The sequence below is a fragment of the Heteronotia binoei genome, chromosome 3 (genome assembly GCF_032191835.1).
Source record: "Heteronotia binoei isolate CCM8104 ecotype False Entrance Well chromosome 3, APGP_CSIRO_Hbin_v1, whole genome shotgun sequence".
NCBI classification, from domain to species: Eukaryota; Metazoa; Chordata; class Lepidosauria; order Squamata; family Gekkonidae; genus Heteronotia; species Heteronotia binoei.
The window spans coordinates 22397488-22403487 of record NC_083225.1 but is presented as its reverse complement, the minus strand read 5'-3'; the positions used below and the strand labels follow the sequence as shown (position 1 = coordinate 22403487).

Below are 6000 nucleotides of genomic sequence, written 5' to 3'. Positions count from 1 at the left end.
CCGCCAGGGGCTCGCCTGCCTGCCTTCCTTCGCGGCCCAGTTGGGCCTCGTCCTGGGGCCAGAGGAGTCCAGCTTCCTCCCCGGGGCTGCTCCTTTCCCGGGGCGGCCTTGCGAGGGTGGGGGGGGGGGGGGTCGCGTGCCGCCTGAGGGGCTCCGCTCTCGGTGAGGGGATGCGGGGCTACTGCGCATGCTCCGCCTGGCCCGGTTGCCATGGCGCCCCAACCGCCGCTTCGGCCGGCGAGCGGGTCTGACGAGGGAGTCTCGCGAGAGGGGCGGGGCAGGGCAGGGCAGGAGGGGCCGCCGCCGCCGGGCCGAGACATCCGCGGAGCCGCCTCAGGTGAGCCGCGGAGAGGAGAGGAAGGGGCGGCCCACCTCGGCGGGGGGAGACAGACAGAGAGAGGGAGGCGGGGCCTGCGCGGTGAGTCCCTGCACGCAAAGCCGGGGGGGGGGAGGGGACTGGCGGGCCGGACCCCGAGGGGGGGAGGGAGGGAGGGGTCCCCGAGCCGCAGCTTCTTATGTTCTTCCATATGCTCTTATTAGGACTTGGTACTGTTTTGCATGCTTCGCCGCTACATGCCACTGTGCCCCCTTTGCAGCGCCTAGCAAAGCGTGCGTGCATGAGAGAGCTCGCCTCCTGAAGGAAACTTCGTTGGGCCTAAAGGTGCTTTGTTGTTCAGTCGCACAGTCGAGTCCCACTCTTTGCAGGCCCGTCTTCATTTCTGTATCGTGACCGCTTCTCAGACAAAGAGCAGGTCACCAGCTCTTTACTGCACCCCCACCCCCCCTTGTTTACAACCATTGGGCAAGTAATAAATCCATCTGGCCCAGGGATGTTTTATGCTACAGCCTGGCTGGTACCGCTTTCAAGTCGCCTCTCCCACAGGTAACTCTTATCTTCTGCTAGAGAAGTGTGAGAATGGGAGATGTTTTTAGCGGCCTAAATCCCTTAGTAATAAAAGAGATAGGGTTTAGCAACCTTTGCACCCGTGACTCATGTATGCATCTGTAATGTAAGCTTTAAAGATATCCTGTATAGAAACTGTGTAACTCTATACGTCATTATTCCCAAGGCTTGTGTCCTTGCTACAGCTTCTGAGTTTCTAAAATAAAACAGCTTTGATTGAAAACAAAAGACTGCTTATTGAGAAATATTGGCGCTTGACACACCCATGGGCAAAGTCACGCCAGACCCTCCTGTCTTTCACCATCCTCCGAAGTCTGCTCAGATTCGTGTTAGTTACATCAGTAACTCTGTCCAGCCATCTCATCTTTTGCTGTCCCCTCCTTCTTTTGCCTTCTGTCTTTCCTAGCATCAGGATCTTCTCCAGGGAGTGCTCCCTTCTCATTGGGTGGCCAGAGTATTTGAGCTTCAGCTTCAACATCTGACCTTCCAGGGAACAGTCTGGGTTGATTTCCCTTAGGACTGACTGATTGGATCTTCTTGCAGTCCAAGGGACTCTCAAGATTCTTCTCCAGGGAGTGCTCCCTTCTTATTTGGTGGCCAAAGGATTTGAGCTTCAACTTCAGCATCTGACCTTCCAGGGAACAGTCTGGGTTGATTTCCCTTAGGACTGACTGATTGGATCTTCTTGCAGTCCAAGGGACTCTCAAGAGTCTTCTCCAGCACCACATCACACTAAAGGTGCTACCGGACTCCAGTTTTGAGGTAGAGTTAGTTGTACAGTTAAACAAGCACTGAGAACAACTTGCTCATGCATAGTTATTTTTGTGGTGTAACTAAGAAGTGTTCTGATGTGGAATGATAGTCGAGGGTTGGAGCTGACCATCTTTTCTGCCTCTCCCTCTCCTTATTCCAGCCCTCCTTCCACATGGCAGGAGCTCCCATGATCCCAAACATAGCCTTTTACTTGGGTGGTGGTCCCTTCTTCACCATTGAAAAAAAGTGGTTGGATCCAACCCCTGAGTTTTCACTGAGAGATGCCACAATAAAAATGGTTACTGAAATTTCTAGATGCCTAGGCAACATGACACCTGGGAATTGTGAACCCCTGCCTTAGGTCTTTCAAACTGCTGTCTTGCTATTTCGCCTCTACCTAATTCAAAGGCTGGCAAGGCTTCTTTACCTTGAATAGTTGTAGAGAGGAGGAAACTTCAGTACAGACGGTTTTTCACATTATGCATTTGCTTCAGAAGCAAAATGTAAAAGGCTGAGCAAGAAGTGTTGGCACCTGTGTTGGAAAATCTGTATAATTCTCTCTTAACTGTTTTGTGGCAGCCATCTTTGAGGCAAAATTCTGAAAGATGGATACTGACTGTGCAGTCCTAAGGGCCCTTTGATGCCCATTGAGTTCAGTAGAAAGGTGTAAGTGCATAGGTTTGCACCATGACACAGAGAATAAGATAGTAACAAGACTAACATATTCATCAGAGAATTTTTTAAAAATTAAGCTCAACTTTCTTGCTTCTTAATTTGAATGCTAGTGTGCCCGGAACCACCCCTGGAACAGTCAGTGTTGGGCTTCAGTTCCAGAATCTTCTGTAAAGGAGTCCTGAAGCGGAGGAGACTTGAGTGGGCTGTGCTTTTCTGACTGCTGAGTAACCCTAGCCTAGGCCTGGCAAGGGAAGAGGAGGGTCATCAGGTGTGAGGCTGTAGCTGCTCTAAGCAGTCACAGGTACTCTTACCTGACAAGGACCTGTAGATAATCTGTGCTTTCTTTAAAAATTAAGTTTTAGTAGAAATTAAAGATAATACACACTAACATAATATTTTGTAAATAGGCAACAATGCAAATCAGAATAAAATCTTCCATTCTCTTATTATTAATTTTTTTTTAAATCATCCAGTTTTTAAAAATTATACAATACTGGTTTTCCAACAAGTTTCAAATCAAGATTCAATTCAGTGTTCTTTTCAGCTTTCATTTTGAAATAAGCAATTAATCTTTTGAAATAGATCTTTTAGTTTATTAATCCATTCCCCTTTAATGGAGGGAGTAGTATTCTTCTAGTATTTCACAAAAAAAGAACACGAGTAGCTGTAATATCACATGAAACAACTCTGTAGACTTGCATGCGTTTTCTCTAAATGAAGGTGGTCTGGTGAAACCTGAAATATATATGCCAGTTGGAAAATTTTATTGCCTTCTTTCTATACTGTAAGTAGATTTACACCCTTGGAAACTCATTGTCATCAGTCATTTTTATGCATTATTAGAGGGTATCATAGAAATGGATGGTTTGGATTTCACCACTGTACTTACTGTCATTTTCATTTGAAGCATGTTTGGTGTATCTCTCAGAGCTCATACATTGATCAGAACACTTAGAAACATCACTAAGACTTCTGTTTGCAGCGGTGGGGGGGCGGGTTGGGGTACCAGCCCAGTATATTTTAGAAAATCAAGAGTGCTTAACTCACACTTTGCACAATGTTCCCTAAGATGGCAGCCGTCTCAGAGTTTTGCTTTTGGGGTTTTTTGATAGGGTTGCTGATCTCCAAGTGGAAATCTCCCAGAATTATTATTTTTTGTAATGTTTCGAACAACTTTATTAGAAAAATTTGCAAATAGATAACAACAAAACTACGTATGTAAATGACTCATTAGATTTCAGGGATTTTTCTTGCCCTCTGTGCAGCAGTCACCCAGGACGATATCACCGTCTACTTTTGAAGGTCTTCTCATTTTAAAATGGAGTGTGCCCTTCTGGCACGGGGTTTTTTTTAAGCAAACCTAAGGCCTTCTTGAGCCCTTGGAATTAATTCCATGGTTCTTTTTACTACATGTGTTGTACGATGGGTATAACATTCACTGTTTGAGTAGAAACCCTCTTGATTTTTACTTCTACACCTAGTTATCATTGCCAGTTAAATATCATCCGAATTGCCCTAAATCTCTCTCTCGGCTTGACTTCGCGAACGAAGATTTAAGAAGGGTGCAGTAGTCCACGTCTGCTACAGGCTCGCTGGTGCCTGACAAGACCAATGCGGGACGGGCAGATCCGGCCACAGTGGCTGCAGGGAAAAGTCTGATTTGGGGTTGGTGCTGTAGCAGTGCGATTCTTCCTCAATCTCCTTTTGTCCTCAAGACCAGCTATGCGTGCGTTCTCAAAGGAAGAGACAGCCTGGTGGATGGTGTGCCTCCATGCTTTGCGATCTGAGGCTAGGTCAGACCACTGGTGATGGTTGATGCGACAGGTGCCAAGGGATTTCTTCAAGGAGTCCTTGTACCTCTTCTTTGGTGCCCCTCTATTCCGATGGCCGGTGGAAAGTTCGCCATACAGAGCAATCTTGGGAAGGCGGTGGTTTTCCATCCTAGAAATATGCCCTGCCCAGCGCAGCTGCGTCTTCAACAGCAGGGCCTCGATGCTTGTAACCTCCGCCCTCTTGAGAACTTCAGTGTTGGTCACAAAGTCACTCCAGTGGATGTTGAGGATGGCGCGAAGGCAGCGCTGATGAAAGTGCTCAAGGAGTCACAGGTGATGACGGTATAAAACCCACGATTCGGAGCCGTAGATGAGGGTTGTCATCACAACCGCTTTGTAAACATTGATCTTTGTGCCTTCTTTCAGATGCTTGTTGCTCCACACTCTTTTGTGCAGTCGGCCTAATGCACGGTTTGCCTTTGCCAGCCTGTTGTCAATCTCCTTGTCGATCTTGGCATCTGAGGAGGCCCTAAATATAAAGGGCACAGTAGTAATGCTTTGTGCTTACATAAAACTTAAGAGGTTCAAGTACTTTTCGTAATTCGTGCTCTAACAGCAGTCTTGTAAAAGAGGTTGGTGTTATTACCCCCACTTTGGAAATGGGGGATTGGGGCTGAGAGAGCAGAGCTTGCCTGAGTGAGTTTGTTGAAAAGGACAGGTCCAAACCAGACTTCCTGCTTCTTAAGTTGGCGTGCTATGCTAGTTCTTTACTCAGAATAATTCACCAGAATGCTGCTGCCAGATTCTGTCTTGTGCTTCAAAGTGGTGCTCCTACAGGACACGATTTGAGGAACTGTCCAGCAACTTTGCTTTAAAAGGGCTCGATTGCAGGCGCGTTGTGCACGAGCACTTCATAGCAAGAGCCAATGTGGTGTCACGATTAGAGTTTCAGGCTGTGATCTGGGAGACCCAGCTCCAATCGCCATTTCCCCACTGAAGCTTGTTGGGTGACCTTGGTCAGGACTCAGCCTAGCCTGTTCACAAGGAGGAGAGGGTGGGTACTGTCCACGCTGAGGAGAAAGCTGAGATGTAGATGAGGCAGATAAATAGATGGTAGCTTACGTAATGGCAGCTTAACAGCAATGTTATAGTCCAGATCCTACCCTAAATTTTGATGCTTTGTAAACTTTGGCAGTGCTCCAGAGTACCATTTAGGAAATTATTAATTCCCTCACATAATGGATTTCTGTTGTGGGACATGATATGTGTGCATGTGTGTCTTTTGGTGGCGGGCAGTTTGGCAGAACTATTTTTTATGGCATGCCAGGATGTTGTTCCTATTAAGTCATGCAGTCAGGAAATAAACATAAATAGCTTGGTTAATTTGGTCTCTTTTAGAAATGTGAGAAGGGGATGTGAACTTAGTACAGTATTTTAAAATAAGTACAAAACAACCAGGTTACAATAATTTCTTAGCATAGTGGAATAAAATAAATCCTCATTTTCTTGTAGCCTTCCCTTTTTCAGATCCAGAACAGCTCATGCTATATAAACAGTGTAACAGAGTACATACTTAGAAAAATGGTGCAAAAGGAAAAGGTGTCAGGCATGATGCATCATAAACATTACAGAAAATAGAGCTACGAAAGTAGAAGACAATGCAATGAAAACAGGACAAAACTTCCAATAAACATTGGAATAGAGTGGGGTGCAAAAATTGCTTAACATAAGAGCCACATAGAATAAATGTCAGATGATTGAGAGCCTCAAGACATGAACACATATTACAGACATGTCTTTATTAAAATTGTTAATACGATCCTTGCCCAGAAAGATGCACTTTACAACATGACCATGCTAGGAGACTTTTAAAAACAAAAGCTGGGAATAACAGTC

General features: G+C 46.0%; 1 protein-coding gene across 1 annotated transcript in view; it reads left to right on the top strand.

The window, feature by feature from the left end:
* Positions 1 to 293: 293 nt before the first annotated feature.
* AKAP11 (A-kinase anchoring protein 11) overlaps positions 294 to 6000 on the top strand; it is a 40217-nt gene continuing 34510 nt past the window's right edge. The window contains exon 1 of the mRNA XM_060233576.1: positions 294 to 418. The gene's annotated coding sequence lies outside the window, so the exon portion shown is untranslated. The remainder of the gene's footprint in view (positions 419 to 6000) is intronic.